The sequence below is a fragment of the Thermobia domestica genome, chromosome 13 (genome assembly GCF_964235325.1).
Source record: "Thermobia domestica chromosome 13, izTheDome1.hap1.1, whole genome shotgun sequence".
Taxonomy (NCBI): domain Eukaryota; kingdom Metazoa; phylum Arthropoda; class Insecta; order Zygentoma; family Lepismatidae; genus Thermobia; species Thermobia domestica.
The window spans coordinates 157,980,189-158,000,872 of record NC_137466.1 but is presented as its reverse complement, the minus strand read 5'-3'; the positions used below and the strand labels follow the sequence as shown (position 1 = coordinate 158,000,872).

Below are 20,684 nucleotides of genomic sequence, written 5' to 3'. Positions count from 1 at the left end.
CTTCCCCAAAACTATGAAGAAAGAATATCAATTATGTATGACGCAACAATACTCTTTGAGCAAAATGATTATAATCTCAATAACATTACAGGAATCGTTTCAGAAATCTGATGCATGTCATACTCTTTACTTAACAGATGGAACCTTAAGATTATAGAGAAAAATATTCCAGCAATTGAATTCTTTTCTTTGCTTACGAAATATCCTCTCACAAAAGAAAAATTGGGACACGCGGAAATACGTAGGAACAAACCATGGTTAGAACTAGCAGAGAAGAGAAAACAGGCAAAATTACGTTGGCTACAAAATCCGAATGAAATAACTACACAAAATTTCGTAGACATCAGGCGAGGAACTTCCAAAACTTTTAGAACAAAGAAACGCGATATTTTGAAAGCTAAAATTTAGGAACGAAGATAATAGTAAAAATAAAAACATTCGGGACATGTATAAAGGGATCAACGAATTTAAGAAAGGCTATCAACCTCGTTCTTATATATGAAAGAAAGCTGATGGAACAGTTCTCACTGATACAGATAGCATTTTAAATAGATGGAAAGATTTCTTTGACGATTTGCTTAACACGCAGCCAAAAACTAATGTGCGTGGAGAAAGGAAGATACACACCGCAGAACCATATATTCCAGAACCCAATCGAATAGAAGTAAAAATCGCTATAAAGAAATTAAAGAAACACAAATCTCGGGTGTAAACGAAATTCCGGCTGAGTTAATTTTAGCTGGAGGCAAAAAATTGTGGAACAAGATACACAAACTCATTCTCCTTATCTACAACAAGGAAGAATTGCCACAAGAGTGGGAAGAATCAATCATTGTTCCAATCCACAAGAAAGGCGACAAAACTGACTGTAATAATTATCGAGGCATCTCTCTTCTGTTAACATCCTATAAAATCCTTTCAAACATTCTATTAGCAAGATTGACCCCATACGCAGATGAAATTTTTGGAGATTATCAGTGTGGATTTAGAGAAATCGATCAACTATCGACCAAATATTTACCATTCGCCAAATACTCGAAAACAAGCGGGAATACAGTAGTCCGGTACATCAACTGTTTATTGATTTTAGAAAGGCTTATAACTCGGTTAGGAGAGAAACATTATACAACGTTCTTACAGAATTTGAAACACCGAAAAAGCCAATTAGATCAATTAAGGCATGTTTAAATGAATCCCAAAGTAAAGTCCGGGTAGGAAAATTTTTGGCCACGAGCTTTCACGTTAAGAATGGCCTGAAACAAGAAGATGCGTTGTCGCCATTATTATTCAACTTTGTCCTGGAATACGCTATAAGGAAAATAAAGATAGCAACCAGGGCCTAGAGTTGAACGGTGTTCACCAGGTTATGCGTACGCTGATTACGTAAATTTAGTAGGGGATGATAGGAGAAAAATAGAAAGAAATGCATTAGACGCGCTTGCATGGACATGGGTTTAGAAGTAAATGCAGAGAAAACTAAATACATGGAAGTGCGTCGGGACCGTAATACGGCAAATTATGTATGTGTTAAAATATTAAATAATACTTTTGATAAAGTGGATACTTTCAAATATCTAGGATCAATATTAACAGACGATAATCATATTCACGAAGAAATTAAATGTCGACTAAAAACAAGGAATTCGTGTTATTATTCAGTTCAAAACCTCTTGTCGTCGCGAATTCTGTCGAGGGATTTGAAGCTTAAAATGTATAAAACGATAATCATACCTGTTGTTCTGTATGGTTTCGAAACATGGTCGCTTACTGAGTGCAGAGCATAGACTGAAAGTATTTGAGAACAAGATCCCAAGAGAAATATTTGGACCAAAAGGAACGGGAATGGGGAATGGTGGAAACTTCATAACGACGAACTACGTAAATTATACAGCTTACCAAACAATGTTAAGATCATCAAGTCTAGGAGGCTTAGGTGGGCAGGACATGTAGCCAGGATGGAAGAAAGTAGGAACGCTTTCAAAGTGTTAGCGGTAAGACCAATCGGAAAACGACTATTAAGAAGACCTAGGCGCAGATGAGAAGACAATATTAAGATGGATCTCGCAGAGATAGGAATACAAAGTAGAAACTGGATCCAATTGGCTAAGAATCGAAGTCAGTGGAGAGCTTTTGTGAACGCGACATTGAACCTCCGGGTTCCATAGGCTATAGAGTTAGTTAGCTTACGAAGCATGAGTAGATGCCTAGGCTGGATAGATCTATGGATGGGTATTGGATAGTCTATATACTCTTCGTGTGCTAGGGCCTAGGGGAGAGGAGGAGATAAGATTTCATATCAGGTTACGTCACGCACAGTCGCACGCCTTCATTTTCATTAAAAATGGAAAAGCCAAGAGAAACAAATTTCATCTCACTTTCCTTTGTGGCAGTCGGACACAACTCATCACAGTTATCTGCAAAAAGCACTTTTCAAATCGGATTATTGGGAATGCCTCCAGTTCCAATGTTGGGGGGGACATGTCTTCCCATTTCCCCGGAATTTGTGCCCGTACCTACAGCTGAGACAACTTTCCAGCATGAGGAGTGGGGCATATCCTCCTCTGGCATTTATTGCAATTTGTGCCCAAATAGCGGAAGTGGGATTAATACATATTGATGAGACTACTAAACTCACTACAGCACGAAGTTCAGTTTGAAATACTACAGAATACGATTTAAAAAAAAAAAAAAAAGATGGAAAAAGCCAAGAGAAATCAATTTCATCTTACATTCCTTTTGGGCAGTCGGACACAAATCATGAAAAAGCACTTTTTAAATCAGATTATTGGGGGGGACAGTCCCCTCAAGGTCCAAGATTGGGGGGGACATGTCCCCCTCGTCCCCCCCGGGATTTGCGCCAGTGGTCATGCTGCTACTTTTAAGGGCTCCAAACTTTGGGATGGGTTTTATTTATATATATAAGATAAGAAAGCTTCGTCTTCTGGGGAGGGCTATCACCCCGATCACCCCCCTGGATCCGCCCCTGCCGTATTTCAGCTTTTGCTTTCGTTCATCGCCATGCAAGAAACGTTAATGGGATTATTTATTGCTAAAAATGTAAACTCGTTAGTAGTTACGGATGTAATACTTCAAGTGTCAGTATTGAATTCCCGTAGTTTTGAAGTCTACTGTAGTTTCACACTGTTAAACAAAAGTAACTTTTTTTTATTATTCTCTTTTTTAAAACATTCTTTTACATTTTAACATAATTTTGAACTTACCATATGACCTAACATTTCGTTTCACTCACTATACCTGGCATCATTTCCTAAAGAAAGATAATAGAAGAACGTGGAACAGCGGTTTGTTTATGTCATGTTTCAATTTGAAAATATATTTCACAGGTAATAATATTGCATTTACAGTAGGATATTGAGAAGATTTATTACACTGACCTTACCAGATGACATTATTATTACTATCGTATTAAGTATCAGGAAATGAAGTAATTGTGTCGTAGTTGCAATTAATTTTGACATTTTTAAGCTACTGACAAGTTGATAATCTACATATTAAGAGCCTGAAGGTGGAGGTCAATATTTAGGAAATTTATTGAACTCTATTAAATCCCAAAGGGTAATATGTAAGGAAGTTTAATTTTCTAAAAAGGGAAAAACTTTACAATACACGCTCCAGCTGCGTATCTATAAGTAGGATCGCTTTAAAAGAGTATAGTTGAGTAGGATATAATAGAGTAGAATATGATAGAGTATTGGTACGAACGGGTTAGCTTAAGGAAGGTTAGGGAAGTTTTGACCCATTTAGGGAAGTGTACCAGCTGAAGTGGGTATTGTAAAATTAACTCCTAAAAATCAAAGTAGAAATTATATCATTTGCTGTTCATGTTATTACTATGTAGTTCTTCATAACGGAAGCAGTTAGGTGCTGGTGTAGTTTTGGCGCACCACATTTGAAAGATTTACAAGTGAAATTGAATGCTTTGTTTGAAAAGATATATTCATAAGGTACATATTTCTGCAAGCGACAAAATTTTATACAAAGTAATACAGCTATATTTCAGGTTTACAAGTGTAGGGTTACTAGTGTAAAATCATTACAAATTCTTCACGGTGGATAAAATAAGTGAGTGCATATAAAAGATGACTGCACAGTATACAGAAGCTGCATTTTATGTATACAAGGGGAACGTTACTAGTGTAAAGCCATGGCAATGCTATTGAAACATGCATATTTGTCAGTATCAACTTCTTTTTCACTGTCCTCGCTGACGCGCCTTCCCTCTGGACGCACCCACCAGCTTCGCCCTACCCTGACTTGATTAGATAACTCGTGCTTTTTAGTGGCCACCTAGCACATGTTGGTTTGTGCTTTTGCACTGTAGTTCTTATGCCGTACATCCGGAAACCGTATTTATACACAAATCGAAAAAGGATTTTAATTTTTCAACAATTATCTGTAGTGACCCCCTTGAATTTTATATATGCCAAGTAACATATTTTCATATCGTCCAGCGCAAATCTTTTAGGAGACAATGGGAAGTAAATTAGTGAAAGAATTACAAATTTTCAACAATTATTTCTAGTGGTGCGCCAAAACTACACCTGCACGAGCAGTTATCCACAGTATTACTTTATAGCACCGTAAATGTATTTCTCAAGTAATGCTTACCTCATTGACTATAAGTAATGCTTCCCTCAATGCTTTTGATGTTCTAACTTAAAATGTTACTAGTATACCTTTTTCAGGGGTTACGTTCCAAAGTTGGTCGTCCGTTTTTAGCGAAATTTTGAAAATTTACTGGGAAAAATGGATAATTTGCCTGGATAATGGATAATATTTATTTCCTTCCATATTCAAATTAGCATTGTTTGTTTCGTCACCTCGAGAAAATGGCTAAAGCGTTTGAAGTGATTCATTGAACGTGCCGTTTGGTTCGACTCGGGATTTTATCATGCTACTTTCATAAGTGCGTATCATATAACGAGAAGATGTGTTTAAATCGTATGCCAAAAATAGTGTGTTTCACGAGTTCCTTACATTCGGAAGATGAAAATTCGTCAATAAACTGGTAATGAGAAATAAAACGACAGGTGTTCAGCGTTTTAGGAAATTTCTCTTTTCTTAGGTGAGGAGCAATTTCTATAATGTTTTTCCTATTATATTGAGATAACATTGCCGTTCTCTCTAAACACGGGAAAACAGCTGAACTGTTTGAAATGAATTTTGAATATTGCATGTGACTCGTGTCGGGTTTTTATCATGTCATTTTCATTAAAATACATATCCTAAGAGAAAAAGGACACCGAAAATTGTGTATCTCACGATCCTTTCTTATTATGGAGATTGAGTTGAGTTGATTTTGAGTTTAACGCAGGGTTTGAAAAAACCCAACCTTCCTGGGTCCATGTCTTTCGGGTATTTTCGGGTTCAATTGGGATTTTTCGAAATATTTCAGTGTCTTTGGGGTAAAAATGTTAAAATATGATTTACATTTCAAGATTGTCATTGTCACAACCTGCAACAATTTTCTATTCACTGCTGTTTTGAAAAAATGGCTGCAATTTTGAAATTTTATATTAGATATCCGAAAAATCTTTACAGCAGATTTAGAATGTCTTGTGCTTGTACCCTCAAAATTTCAACTTAAAAAGTCTGAAAACTGCATAATTCATTAAAATGTCTTATATAAAGTAAATATTTTTCAACGTAAAATAAATGGTTTTATTATTGAAGTTCATTCTCGATGCTTTGTGCGTTCAATTACGGGAATATCCCGAGCACTTGTTGCAAGACGGTTCTCTTCTGAAAATTAATTTAAAATAATTAACAAAGATAGGCCTATAATTCATATTTTATAAAGTTAATGTTTCAAAATGTCATAAATGAAATAAATATCTTCCAGAGTAAGATAAATAGTTTTATTGTTGAAGTATTCACTTCCGATGTCTTGTGGCTTTAATTACGGGAATTTCCCGAACACTTGTTTCACGACGGATTTTCCCTGAAAATGCAGCTTGCTTTACTGTACAAGGTACATCGAAACTTCTATTAATACTGAAGTTTGAATTCAGCACTTAAATAGTAAGCGTTACGTTGTCTTGGGAACTCCGAGCATTAAGCTTCTTAATTTTGACAAGAATTTTTACGCTATTGCTAGTGTTGATTCTACATAATGCTTATTTGAAGGGTAGCAACAAATGACTGAACTGTTGTTGTTGGAACACCAAATTTTACTGAATACTTTTGTTACTATCAAAGGAAAGAAATAATACTAATAGTTTTACTAAGGTATTTACATATTTACTGGTAGCTGGCACGGCAACCATCAAACGTATTAGGGGTAACGTTCCTCGACGTTGGCGAGCACACTATTCACGGAAAGTATTTCCTAAAATATGAAATTTCATATTTTACTTCAAATAAGTTATAATCATAATCCACACATTAATTTGTTCAATAAATATCTCAAGCTAAGATTAGGTTTTATTTATTTATTTATTCAGTGTATTCAGAACTTTATAAAGGTCTTATGTGAATGTTGTTGTCTACCTTAACATGAAAGCGTATAATTCACCCAAAGAAAGTTCAAAATCTGATAAAAATAACTTTCAATGTGATCACCTTAGTTGTACCAGTAATATACTAACAAAAAGGTCAAAAACCCAGGTGGGTTTTTTTCGGGCTGGGCCCACTTGGGCAGTCCCTGGTTTAAGGTCTCATATTATGGAGATGGAACTTGGTATATAAAGTACTCATTGAAAATGAGTTGATGCGTTCGCCAAGAACAGTAGAAGCATTTACAATGAATTCTTAAACGTAGTTAGCACTTGGATTGACCTGAGTGTTTATCATTAGTCATACAATTTGAATAAATGCGTTTCCTAAGATAGAAGAGGTGCGGTAAATGTTTCACAACAATAACGGCTGCACTATTTAAAATAGATTTTTGAAAATAATTAATACTTGAGTCGAGCTGGGTTATTATTATTTCACTTTCATTCAAATATGCGTCTAAAAGGTTGGGAAAAGAGTTCAAATATTTGCTATAAACTTATTCTTCCCGTGCGAAGAACGGGCATTTCAGTTGTTTGTAAATAGAAAGAAAAATTAAAATTATTTAAAAAGAAGTCATTTTTGATTAGAAACACCTTACTACTAAAATATCTTGCATATTTTGCTATTATCTTTGTCATACTGAGTGCAGATAACTTAAAATTAGATATTATATTCATGTTAAAAAAATGAAATGAAATCGTTAAGTTGTACGTCCCATGGTTATGCCGGCTAGGCTAAAGGAGACGGCAATGAGAAATGAATGAAATGTTGGAATAAAGAAAGTGGGAGGAAACGGGAGAATCCGGATAAAACCCACGCACACGTTGTTCACCACGAAGCTCACTTGGCGCGAGCTGGAATCGAACGAAGGACCCCATGCACCATAGGTGATATTCATGTTCAATTTATGCTGATATGCAAATTCTAATTGCATGTTTTGAATAATTTTACAATTTTAAAGTAAAAGATTCTGATGTTCATTATAAGAAAATTATGATGAAAGGAGTTTAAAAAAAATCTGTTCAGTCTGTAAAGGAAACACTTTTAGTCTGTGTAGCGCAATGCAAATTTTCTTGCAGTTTGTAAAATGGCAGCATGTACACTGCATAGCCTATTTTACTTTTGTTGTTTACTGATTAAGATGCTTAAAAAAGAAAATTTAAGTTTACCGTACATTATCTGTGTTTCATCCAATCATTGTGAAGTGAATTTCTCAGATCATATTGATCGCACCCGTTCTTAGATGTTCAATTAAGAATGTTGTACTGCTACTGAGTAACTGTCACATTAGAAACACCTTACAGAAAACAATATAAATGTCGGAAAATTACTGATTTCTTTTTTATTCTAACATCAGAAGATAAACGCAGTTTGCCAATTAAGAGAAATCACACAATTTTGGTTTTATTCCTTTTTTAAAAAAACAAAAATCAAGTACAAGTGATTTATTTATTTATTTTAGATCATGATTTTTTCAACCCTGACATTTGCCCACTGAGGCTTTCGTACTTCTCGGAAGTCAGGAACCATGTTTGCTTGTCCGGGCATGTCAAGCGAAAATTGAAGTCATCAGTGGGCGTTTTAAAATCATTTGGAGTCAATTTCATGCATAAAACAATATGTGTATAATTATTACAGATATGAGCCGCTGTCGCTAATCTACATCTGGAAGTACAAGATCGTTACATTCTAAATGTGCCAATGGAGGCTCTGAAGGCATTAGAAGACAGTAAAAAAAAATTAAAAAAAAAAAAAAATCGCTGTGTTAATTATTTGATGGCCCCAGATTCTTCATTTGCACTAATAATAATCCTGTACTATCCATGCAGTTTGATATTTGGAATATCAATATATCTACAAGTATACTGTCTTTTGGTTGGAATCAGCTCTTAATGGTAGCGACTTTCTGTTGGTACTACTCGTGCTTACGTCAATAAATAATGCATCATATAATGACTATATGCACTGATTGTTTACATAAATAGTCTTCTTATGGGTTAAAATCCACTTTATTTGGGACCTTTTATTTTTACTAACATGTAAGTGTGTTTACTCGAAGGGATTTGTTTTGTGTTTTACTGGGAAGTATGGGAGCTGGAGTAAGTGGAAAAGATCCTTCAAGCTAAGGAAAACAGATGTATGGGAATGTGAATGACTGAAAGAAATGGTGAAGGCAGAGATAGGCGTCTAGCACATAGAGTTATAACGCCAAAGGCGTCGGGATGGGTGCTCTTCGGAGCTACAGTCGCTTATAGCTTAGTACATCCACGAAAGTAACTTTTCGAGTGTGTGGTGTGGGAGACCCGGGTTCGATTCCCGGCGGAAGCTCATGTAGTTGGATTCCACGTTAATCAGTAGATCCCGTTTCATATAACCTCGCTGCTGAAAGGGACGTTAAACTCAAAATCAACTCAACCCTTTCGAGTGTGTATAATGCGTGGAGTATTATTCTTATGAAGTATTATGCAGAGTTATGATTTAAACCTTGGTTTAAACAGAAAAAAACGAACAGTGCTAATGCTTTAAATCAGTGAATTTTATGGTGACGTTTCTACATCAAATCATCTGCATTAGTTTCATCTCCTTTTCACCTTTGAATCAAGGCGTCCAATGTTCAGTTCCCGGTCGAACCACAACCTTTTCTTCAAGTGTAAGTCAAGTAGCGGTTCGGATGTCGCCTTAAACAAAAGTCTTGATAACCTCAATATTACATAAGAACGTAAGGCCTAAATGTACGAAACCAGGGTTGGCAAAAACCATGGTTTTTATCAAAAAAAAACAAAAAAAAACGGTTTTTTTGGTTTAAACCAGGTTTTTATGGTTTAAATAATTTCCTTTATATATTCATATCATATATGGACAGAAATAAGTTTGTTTTGCCTTGATGTTATTATGCAACAACCGGGTTATGCTGGAAGGGGTCACATAAGCTTAAAGCGGAATAAAAACCGCTTCTCGAGTTACATCCGAGTGAGATTGTCCTCCATTTGAACTCGGAACCAGGACTAATTGGCCACAAATGCGATACGTCTGCGACTCACTCATGAAGGAATCCAGATAAAAAAATACGTTGTACTGATCTTTACATGCTTCTTAATATAACTGTCAAGAGTCATTTCAGAAGGACAAAAAGATAAACAGTTGCACAAGTGAAACCATTACACAGAATTATATATGAACAATTTCAAAGCAGGGTGGATTGATTTAAATCAGTCTGATTTAAATCACTTGATTTTTTTAATAAAAATCGCTGATTTAAATCAAAATTCCGAAATAAAATAATTTAAAGTGAAAATAAGTAAAATCCCGTTTCTGTTCTGGTATTTCGGTTACGGAAGTTAATAATCATAATACAATGAGACTCAAATGTACAGTATGTACAGCATAGTATGAAAACAAGTGTCGTGCACTGGATGATTTGGGAAAATCCCGTTTTGAACGGGTAACGAAGCAATGCTGCTTTCTTCTCTTCGTAATAATGGGTTTGGGTTTTCAAATCGTTAACTATTCCAACGGGGAAATCACCATCGGCATTTAAGACGAAAATTCTATCGTGTGCGCGTCTGCTTGTTTGTTCCCGGATAATAGAGCATATATAGAGGGGTCCTATCCCCTCTCAGATTTTTTTTAAAGATTTATAACTTTAGGCGAAATTTATGTATTTCCTGCCTCAAGCTAGTTCCAATTTTTTAAAAATATGCCCCTACCAAATATCAGTAACTTTTGTGAAAAAAAGTGACATTTTGATAAATGTTGCTATACTTTTTCCTTAATGCTTAACCTTTTAAATTATATTACCTGTTTTTATTCTATTAAAATCGAATCTTCATTATTCGATTAAAAAGTACCAATAAACCTCTTTACTTCGTTTTTTTTTTTTTTTTTTTTTTTTTTTCTTTCCAAGACTGAAGGCATTGTAGAACATGTTACATATGCTTTCACGTCTTTCTGCGTCGAGAATAGTGTGTGATGACATCATAAATTTAAAAAGATATTTTTGTTATGCCTATTATTATTATTTTATTATTATTATTATTATTATTATTATTATTATTATTATTATTATTATTAGGGTTAGGATTTTATTGCACTATAAATGCGGGTAAAATGCAAAATAAAAAATGCAATTATGCACTAAAAATCTAAAAAAATGCACTATAATTTGAAAAAAATGCTTTCACAGAGAATCATCCGTTACTATTTATTAGTGCATTACCTATATATATATATATATATATATATATATATATATATATATATATATATATATATATATATACGTGGCTCTACTCTATTGTGTTTTTCTCAAAAGTTGCACCTAACACTGAGTTGCAATAAACAACAACAACAACAAAAATATGAAGGTTGGTTTTCGAACCGGAATGCATGGCGGTTGTCTGCAAATAACGATTTGCACATTGAAAAGTTGCTTTCAGTTTCTAAGAAACCACCGTAGCATATTCGAAATAGACCATATCACTAATTCCTAGATCACTTTCTAATTTGGGCAGTACAAATTTTCTGCCTGAAAGAATGTCCACTATCGCACACAAAACATGGTAACCTGAGTTTTTTCGATATATCTGTCATTTTTCTTGACAGTACAAGTCCTACTTCCCCAGGAACACTTTCTAATGCACTTGCTGCATTTTTGATTGCGTCAATTGAAGTCAACTTTTCTTCAAATTTCTCTAAAGAAGTAATCACACAATCACACCTGGTAGAAATCCAAAATTAGATTGAATGTGCATAAGGTTACCTTGAATTTCAGGATTGACCAGTATCTCTTGTGCAGTTCGAATCGCGGAAGCTTCGGAGGAGTCGAAAAAGTCTATCGTTTTCTTCACAGCTTCGAAGTTTTGACAATAGTATTTACAGGCTTCTAGCCACGTTCTCCACCTGGTAAGAACGGGGCTAGGTGGTAGAGGGAGTTCAGGATGCTCCGACTTAAAAACAGCTACACGTGGTCGGTCCTTACTGAACACTTCCTATGAGTTTATCAACATCAGGAAACTGCACACATATCTCTTCAGCCACTCTGTGGCAACCATGCGCGAGGCACGTAGTGTGAATCATTTTCGAGTGAGCCTGAAGTGAGTTCGCTGCTTTTACCATATACGGTGCAGAATCGGTTACAAAGAGCAGCACGTTTCCGTGAAGAACGCCATTAGGCCATAAGAGATGCATTGACTTATCAAATAACTTACTGATCGTGGAATAATTGACCTTTTCCAGAACTTCGCAATTCAAAAGAAATGTTTTACCCGGCCCACCCTCATGCAACATTCCAACAACATTCACTACATTTCGTCCCTCCGAATCACAAGTTTCATCCATGGACACCCATATTTTCTTTCTAGCCATTTCTTGTCTAATGCACTGCATTGTTTTCTCGTAAAGTTTGTTCACATAATTCTTCCTTAATGTCGAAGAATCGGGGAGGGGTTTACAAGTGTATTCCAAAAAGGCACGCAATGTCACGTTGTCCACTTTGTTCAACGGAATGTCAGTACAAATAAATGCTTCACAAAAATCTTCGAAAAAAAAAAAAAACAGAATGATTTTTGGATGTACCACACTGCGGGAGAAGTTATTGCGCGGCGTTTGCCTCTCGTTTGCACGTAACTTAAGTCCCCGTGTGTGTTTGTCCCTTGAAACATGCTGTTCAACGGTAAATTTTCTTTCGGCAAGGCAGTACAAATTTTCTTGCCGTATCACACACCTCGCTCCAACGAATATTTCGAACTAGAATCGTGTAGGTGGAAGCATTCTACTTCAATTTATTGTTTTTATAAGAAAATGAGAATTATGCAGTTAAAAGTAAGAATAAATACTAAATATGCACGTAAAATGCCCAAAAACTTTAAAAAATGCACTTATACACAGAAATGGGCAAAAAATGCAAAAAAATGCACAAACAAGTTTGTCTTAAATTACTTCTTTTTAATAAAACAGGATTTATAACACAACGAGCAATGTTTATACTAATCCAGAAAAAAGATGCAAAATCAACAAGATCCTAACCCTAATTATTATTATTATTATTATTTTAGCAAGCTTACATTTTGCATTCAAAAGACTGAAATTTTGCACACTCGTTCAGTGCATCCCTTGGTATTTATTTAGATGTTTTCAGATCTCTGCGTGAAAACGGGGGTCCAGAAAGGAAAATGTAAAAAAAAAAAAAAGATATTTTTAACAAAATAGCTTTTTCCACGATTCAGATGGAGATATATGAATGGTACCGTTTGAAAGGCTCTTCTAAAGAGAATGACGTACGAACCATGATTCTAGGATAAATAGGGATGTTTCAGGAAACTGTTACCTGAGATACTGTTTTATAAGGGAATCTGGGGTATTTAAGGGATATTATTTTTCGCGGGCTTACTTTTGCACCTAGAAGATTCAAATTTTGCAGATTTACTTTTGCACCTAGTAGTTTGAAATTTTGCAGATTTATTTAATGTACCCCTTCGTATTTTTCAGTGTTTCAGATCTTTACCTTAAAACACGGGGTTGGTCCAGAGGGGTAGAAAGTAAAAAAGGGTATTTTTAACAGAAAATCCCTTTTTTCGTGATTTTTCCGCCCCAGATACACGATGGAGACATTTGAATGATACGATTTGAAAATCTTTTTTTATTCTGAAGAGAATAATATACAAATGACGACCCTAGGATAAATAGAGATATCTGAAGAAATTTTTATATTACATGCGGGTTATCTGGGGCATTGTGGGAATGTTCTTAGCTCATTGTTAAATATTTCCCCGCCCTTACTATTCAAGAAAGCTTGAAATTTTATACACACATTTTGTACACCCCTTAGTATTTCTCAGTTGATTTTGAGATATGTGCGTTAACACAAGGAGTCCAGAGGGAATCAAAATTTGAAAAAAAAAATCAGAAAAATTCCATTTTCTCTCAAAACTTCCCGCATCAGGGACATGATAGAGAAATGCGAATGTTACCGTTTCAAAGGCTGTTCTATTCTGAAGAGAATGAGGTATGAACCGTGATCCTAGGATAAATAGGGATGACGATATAGCTGCTTGACTGAATTTCCCTTTTTAAAAAAACCATAATTTAAAAGGGTTAAGAAACATTGTTTGGGATTAACAGAGGTTAACAACTGGGGATTAATTCAAAATTCAACCCTAATACTTTCACTTAAATGGCATAATTAGCATTTAATACTAATTCCTAATGGGTTTTCTTCAGTTCGCGACTTGTAATTTACGAGAAGAAAGATTTGATTTAAATCAAAAAAATCGATTTAAATCAAAAAAATCAACAAAAATGATTTTTTTTAAAAAAATCATGATTTTTTTCCACCCTGTTTCAAAGTACTACGGAGTACAGAAGAACTAATTTAGTTCAAGTTAGTTAACAACGACTTTTATTGGTCCAAATTAAAGAAATACACCGACTTAATCTGCATATCAATAAGAAAAGTGAATAAAAATACGAATTATTTGAGTCCACTTTGACTCAGACTCATTTATACATAAATAGATACCAAAGATACTTATTTCACTAAATGCCTCTCGTAGGGTCTGTATGACTCCCCCCCCCCCCCCACACACACACACAAAAAGTACGGCATTTTCGATGTATTTTATCAATAGTAAACATTGAAACGAAACAATATTTAGAATTTTTCTTCGATTGCAATTACATAACAATAATGACAACTACAAAAAATCACAAAATATACATTAATAAACTTATAAAAAAAAAGTTGCTTTTGTAGTATAATCTTTTTGAGTAATGAATGGGGAATTTAGGTCTGAATATAATACGAATAATATACGGGAGTGAAACGTGATAACCCACAAATGTGTGTTCATCAAGATTTTACAAACACTTACCCTTTTACGAACATTTTTTTGTTTTTTGGTTTAAACCAGCCAATCCTGTACGAAACGAAACCAAATTGTATATTTCTGCTTGCCTGAATGCCTGTTTTGTAAAGAAGCCAAGGATGCTTAAATATATTGATAGAAATTGACAAAATTTATCGACTGGCTACATAGCGTCCAACATTAGCTTGGATTGGTCTTTGTTTTAATTTTAATGAATGATATCTACATACTAAATTTGTAATTTAATACCTCAGTTTTAGCGTACTGATTATGATACGTTGACCTTAAAATTTTATGGACAAAGCAATAGTAGGTTTTTCCTGTTATCGCTTTGCATTTAAAATAATAGTGGGATTTTCCCGGTGGCTAAGGCAGGAGTTTCCTGATTTAAGAAATTTACTGACTGGACTTCTTTAAGCTTATGTGACTCCTTCCAGCATAACCCCGTTATTGCATAACACCACCAAAGCGAAACAAACGTATTCCTGTCCATATGTAAATACATAGAGCAAATTATTTAAACCAAAAGAACCTGGTTAAACCTCCCCCGTAAAAGAAAGGGTTTAAACAAAAAAACGAGTTTTTTTTTTTTTTTTTTTTTTTTTTTTTTCAAAATAAAGTGTGGTTTCTGCTAACCCTGATATTATGTGACAATTACTCTTGTGTCAACCCTTTTTTAGCCTTGTGTCAACGTTTTTTAATAGATTTTTATCTCAGCTTTGGTTAACTTTTAATTAAAAGTAAAATAAAATCTTTGTTTTACGTCCCACGGGTATAGCGGTTAGGCTAAAGGAGACGGTGAAGATGAGAAATGAATGAAATGGTGGAATGAAGATTGTGGGGGGAAACCAGAGAATCCCTATAAAACCCACGTGCACGGTGTTTGTCCACCACAAAGTTCATTTAGCGCGATCTGGCATCGAACCAAGGACCTCATACCAGAGGTGACCGCTCTACCACAGCCACCGCTGCCCAGCGTTTCATTAAGTTTGCGTTTGCATCAATAAGATGACAGTAACATAATGTTTTCTCTATTTAAAAAAAAATCTGCTGCTAGTGCTTTAACAAATGGAGTGCGGTTAGTAACATTAAATCCCTTAGCTAGGTTTACATACAGACAAGTTCAACTTAATCTATATTTTCACTGTGCGAATTTCTATGTAATTTCATTTGTTAAAAAATAATAATAATAATAATAATAATAATAATAATAATAATAATAAAGGTATAAATTGTTAAAGCTGATTTTCAAATTAATAATTTTAGAATACGTTTCTGTAGTAGTAGTAGTTCATATATATTGTTATTGCCAAAAGTCTGAGCACACTATTGCCTTTTCAGAATTTTTCAAGTAAAAGACACTGTGTCCACACAAATCCTTGTTTATGGATTCGTTTTGAATATAAACAATGTTGTTCATATAAGAATACACTATGTCCATACAAATCCATGTTTATGGACTAGTTTTGAATATAAACAATGTTCATATAAGAATACAAAAATTCATGGTAGTGGTAGTCCATATATTGAGCACCTATGACGTTGTAATTTCATATAGATATTAGAGATAGAGGAAACAACCTCTCAAATTGCTCAATATATGGATAGAAGGATTGTCCAAGCACAGCAGTGATCTGTGGCACAACGCACGCGGTCCGAGTGGAGAACACCGAGCTGGAGAGTGAGTAGATGTTCTGGGAAGCAGATTTGGTGGCGTAGTGGTCAACGCATCGGCACGATATGCTGGAGGTCTCAGGTTTGTTTTCAGGTCCCCTCAGTCACTTTTTCACTCTTTATGCGTTAACTGACATCACACTTTGTTTGATAAGGCATCATTTCAACGACACCTAAAGGTGTGTGTGTGTGTATGAACCTTTGTCAGTAGTTGTGTCTTTACTTCAACGAACAGTTGTGTATACGCCAAGCAGTCGTGTCGTAATATGGGCAAAATTGGATGTAAATCTGTGACATGCGATTTTACTTTTTTTCATTCGCGTGAACTAGTTGACTAGTGGGAAGAACATGCAAATGCTATAAAAATGGAGAAGAGAAACTGTTAACTAAGATTCAAAGCACGTGTTTATGGGGTAGCGCACTGATCGTTCAAAAATAACAACTTCTCTTAAGGACCAATTTCACTGGAAACAAAAAGCAAATGAAATAGACGATAACTGCTCTGGAAGAACAGTAGAACTCTGGAAGAGACATTTCCAATCGGTATCAAATAGGATAGTGGCTCAGCATCTCAGATCAATGATCTTGGGAATAGAATTAGGGTGAAGAAACTATTCCTTCAAGCAGGAAACATTGCAGAAAGATATTCCTGAAAAAATAATTAAATAAAAATAAAAAATAAATAAAATAAGGATTGGAATGAACAATGCAAGAAGGCACTCTGGGCCGACGAATCTAAAAATTCGAGCTTTTCGCCTTCCAATGCTAATAGTTTGTGCGTCATCGTCCCGAAGGACGCTTTAATCCTAACCGTATAATATCTATAGCAAAGTACGGAGAAGGTAGCGTCACTTTTGGGGATGCTTTACACACTACCAAGGTAATTTAGTTCGAATTTTTAGAATAATGGATCAAACCATGTTTCATAACGTTTAAGTAAGGCATGGAATTCCATCAGAAATGCGGATTTAGGGCAGCAACTTCGTACTGCAACGTAATTACCATCCTAAACATTTTCCCAGGCTCTGCAGTAATTATCTGCAATGGAAGGAAAACGCTTACATCACTAACAAATGGAATAGTCACCGGATTTATTACCCATCGAGCTCTTGTAAGATGAATTTGACAGGACAGTCCGTAAATTGATGCTGACGAAAGCTGAAGATTTTTTGGAAGGCTCTTCAAAGTTACAAGTCACATAGCTTTGCGAAAGTTGGATAAATTAATCAAACAACTCCTGGAATTTATAAAGCTCTTATGTAGGCTAACGTTGATCGCAAACATACTCAATAAATTTGTCTCAGTGGAAACAAGACCATATATTTTAATTTCTTTATATAAGCAATAATGTTTATTTTTATTTCACAGAACAAGTCTTAACAAATTGAGCTTTATATAATACATGTCTTTTTTTGAAATATTCTGAAAAATCAGTAGTGTGCTCAGACTTTAGGCAATGACTATATATATATATATATATATATATATATATATATATATGGAAACGAAACTAGTACGTTGTGATATTAGGCTAAGTAAATGACATGATTCTGACGCTTTAGAAAGCTGGTAATCAGTAAGCTCAAAAATAATTTAAGTGAAATTTTAGAAAACTGAAAACTCAGAAGAATTAAAAGTGGTTCTTTATACCCATATATTTGAATTGAGTTGATTTTGGGTTTAACGTCCCGTTCAACAGCAAGGCTATATGAGACGTGGACCTACTGATTAACGTAGACTCCGAACCACTTGAGCTCCCGTCGGGAATCGAACCCGGATCTCCCGCGCCAAAGGCGCGTACACTAACCGCTTAGCCACGAAGGAGCTCCCCCATATATTTGAATTCGAGTTGTTGGGTCTTTATGCAACATCGAGGTTACGGGAACGGGGACCTATTGTTAACATAGGCTCCGAATCACGATCAGAACTTGAATCAGGTGCAGTTGGCAGATGCACAGACCATTATATAAGATATATATATATCTCACAGTATTGTAGGTTCCCCACCATAATATCTCGCCTCGAAAGGATCTGGATTGCAGGAGCACGATACCGATCCTAACTTCTTTAATATCTGATATTAACATGTAATTTCTTCCAGCTGTGCAGCTCATTGTGAACCCTGGCTTCCTTCACTATTCTTTCCTGTTGTTTCCTTTTTTTTTCCTTCCATACGCCTATCTTCTTCATTGTATCTTTCAGCCGCCTCTTTCGGTCTATCCCATTTTTTGCTTTAGAGTATTTTGTCCTGTAATTTTTTCATTCTTTTTCTTTTTCTTTCTTTTTTTATATAATCGATCCTTCTCCATTTTTTCATAGGTCCTAGCGATCATAATGCTTTCTGCTTTTATGAATATATCAATATTTTAATTTTCATGTGCTGTTCGTTTCTTTATTTACACTTGTTTTCCTTTCGGACATTCGTAAGTTAAGTTCATTCTCTTTATTGAGTGTACATATTTGTGATCCACAAATAACTATGGATGAGATCAAGTTTTTATATTGTATATTATCGACTTTGACTTTTTACTGCTTAACGATTTTTTTTTTTTTCAGTAGTTATATGTTTCATTGTGCTTTATTTCTAACTTCTTTCTCTAGTGGTTTCTGCTAATATATTCTGGTTGTCAGCTGTGCCCTAGCTCTTTAAAGGTGCTTACACTACTTACACTTCTTGCTATTTAAAGGTGCAAGAGGGATTCAATAATAATAACACGAATTCCCTGCTTTCAGTCGATATTTATTTATTTTTAGTGGATATGGTTTTGGTCAGTTAATGTTGATCCTAGATATTTGAAAGTATCTACTTTATCAAAGTATTAATTGATACTTTAACATATCCATAATTTGCAGTATTATGGTCACGGCGAATTTCCGTGTATTTATTTTTCTCTACATTTACTTCTAGATCTACGTCCCTGGAAGCATTTAATAAAAGTTGTGCATTTCTTTCTATTGTCCTCATATCACCCCTTTTCAGATTTACATCCCCGACATATGCCATAACCTTGATGAGTGCCATTAAGCTCTAGACCCTGGTTGCTGTCTTTGATTTTCCTTATAGCGTACTCCAGAACAAAGTTGAATAATCATGGCGACAACGCATCTCCTTGTTTCAGGCCATTCTCGATGTGACAGCTCGTGGACAAAAACTTTGCTATCCTAAATTTCCTTTGGGATTCATTTATACACGTCTTAATTAATCTAACTTGCTTCTCCGATATTCCAAATTCGGTAAAAATGTTGTACAATGTTTCTCTCTTCATCGAGTTGTAGGCCTTTCTGAAATCGATAAGTAATTGATGTATGGGATGTTGTATTTCCATTTCTTTTCGAGGATTTGACAAATAATAAATATTTGGCCAATAGATGATTTTTTTTAAAAAAGTGCGTGTTAGAAATTGTCAAAGAAATCTTTCCATCTATTCAAAATACAATCCGTATCTCTGAGATTTGTTCTGTCCGTTCTCTTTAATATGTAAGCGCAAGGTTAATAGCCATTCTTTAATAAGTTGATACACTTACACTGTAGGGCATTTGTAAATATAGCAAAGTCGGTGGGATTTTGAATGATGCAGTTATATGATTGGTGGCAATGGATAGGTAATGAGCTATAGAATCCGTGTACTACCGAGTGTTTTGTTTCAAAGTGTGGCCGAGCAGGTGTAGGACGTCATATTTCTAAGATGGCGGCTAACGCCGACATCGATGTCTTTTTAGTGCTATACAGGCTAAAGATCTCAACTTTTTTCATGGGAGGTGGCTCATTTTATTTCTTTGGTTGCTGCATGTATCTTTTGCATAGATATTTGCCAAATAAATAGATTCACTACTTCAAAAATTAAGAAAACCATCAAAACTGGGGTAAACTTAAATAACTTTTTCGAACTTCAATGGGCATACCGACTAAACTAGCGAATGGGTTTTAATAAATGTCTCATTTTTCTCCATGGCTATTATTTATACATATTGCATAGATATTTATCAAATAGATAATTTTATTTATTTACAAATTTAATAAAAAAGTCGGCAAAATTGATATAAAATTGAGCTTTTTTGTGTGTGTGTATATGTGTGTGTGTGTGTGTGTGTGAAATATATGCAGTCAAATATCGACAATGAAAATAGTGTGAGGTATAAAATGTTAACAAATCATTTTACCGATAAATACGCTAAATTAAACAAGAGTTTCCGAGTATACGGTAATTTATTTTCATACTTTACTGGACCACTTCCTTATTGCCGTTAAAAAATGATACGCATCCTATTTAAACAAAAATGAAGATTAGTAAATATGTTGGGTTCTAAAAGCAAAACAAATAGTAAAATACTTCAAATACACAAACAATCTCTTTTTATTATTACACGATTATTTAGAAAGGAATCTAATAATAGAAATTCGACTTATGACTCATCATTTGAGTCCGACAGTTGCATTCGATTGTCATTTTCACTGTTGTCAAAATACTCTTCCTCTGCTTCGTATTTGCACGGTTCTGTACACCTAAGTGATTGAGCACGGTATTTGTAATAGACACAATTGACATTACATCGTCCTTTCACACAACTGCAACATACCAATTTTAAAATAGCTTTTTGAGTGCATGGTACATTACTTATGATACGATAATA

General features: G+C 34.8%; 1 protein-coding gene across 5 annotated transcripts in view; it reads left to right on the top strand.

Annotated features, from left to right (window-relative positions):
* Nucleotides 1–3,135: 3,135 nt before the first annotated feature.
* Nucleotides 3,136–20,684, top strand: part of LOC145668677 (uncharacterized) — a 50,527-nt gene continuing 32,978 nt past the window's right edge. For 2 of the 5 annotated variants that reach the window (XM_081736740.1, XM_081736744.1), the window contains exon 1: nt 3,187–3,344. The gene's annotated coding sequence lies outside the window, so the exon portion shown is untranslated. Of the gene's footprint in view, nt 3,155–3,186; nt 3,345–3,373; nt 3,584–20,684 lie in introns of those variants that run through there. The other 3 variants (XM_081736743.1, XM_081736741.1, XM_081736742.1) reach the window with 3 other exon arrangements.